The 812-nt window shown below is 42.7% G+C and overlaps 1 protein-coding gene across 1 annotated transcript in view; it reads left to right on the top strand.

Moving 5' to 3' along the window:
- The first annotated feature begins 426 nt into the window (after positions 1-426).
- polr2l (RNA polymerase II, I and III subunit L) overlaps positions 427-812 on the top strand; it is a 7,481-nt gene continuing 7,095 nt past the window's right edge. Inside the window, exon 1 of the mRNA XM_016280420.1 lies at positions 427-577. The gene's annotated coding sequence lies outside the window, so the exon portion shown is untranslated. The remainder of the gene's footprint in view (positions 578-812) is intronic.

The following is an 812-nucleotide window of genomic DNA, read 5'->3' as shown; positions in this document are numbered from 1 at the left end:
AGATAGATAGATAGATAGATAGAATTATATTTATTTAAGGACATGATCTGGCTCTTCAATTATGATATAAATAGGTTCATACCAAACAGTCTTTGAGGTGTGTGGGAATTTGAAATAACGCATTGCAATGCACGTGAGCTTGTAAAATATTTCTGCTCAGGTAAAACCTGTTTAGGCACTCCCCAAAAATGCATCTTCTGTTTTGATAAAGGAATGCTTGCCCGAGGACAGTAACTGTCTGTGTTTGCTGCAGACTGTGGCACCTATATGACGTCAATAATTACATAAAATTTCAGTGCAACAACCATTACACCAGTTCGAGCCGAACGAAAGCACACGCGCCCCAGCTGCACTCCCCCCTATTCTCACTGATAGAGTGGTACATCCCAGCACCTCTCCTCCTCCTCCTCCTGCTGCTGTGTCCTCCATCACTCCATTTCCTTTGATTCTGTTTCTCCTTGAGGACGGATTCAGGCCTTCCTGCAGAGCTTATCTCTTGGTTTCTCATCCTCCGTCTCTCCACCCTTCTTTGAAAAGAGGAAGAGGTGAGCAAGGGTTACAAGGCATCATAAAGAAGGTATGTTCCATCCATCATTATCTTTCTGAGCAGACGTATATCCATCAGAACTGGAAGAGAATGTGTTGCGCTGCTGTGGCCTGTGCAGCCATCATAACAGCATCACTACAGAAATCACATCCATCACATGATATTTTTAATCCATCTTCCCAGGTTATACATTCTCTGCATGGTTCTGCATAGCTTCAGTCCTTTTTGTGATTTTAATTATTTTTAATGTACAGTGCTCCCCTCC

The sequence above is a fragment of the Sinocyclocheilus grahami genome, unplaced genomic scaffold (assembly GCF_001515645.1).
Source record: "Sinocyclocheilus grahami isolate Dianchi unplaced genomic scaffold, SAMN03320097.WGS_v1.1 scaffold140.1, whole genome shotgun sequence".
Taxonomy (NCBI): domain Eukaryota; kingdom Metazoa; phylum Chordata; class Actinopteri; order Cypriniformes; family Cyprinidae; genus Sinocyclocheilus; species Sinocyclocheilus grahami.
The sequence above is the reverse complement of the archived record's forward strand: the minus strand, read 5'-3'. Positions and strand labels throughout refer to the sequence as shown.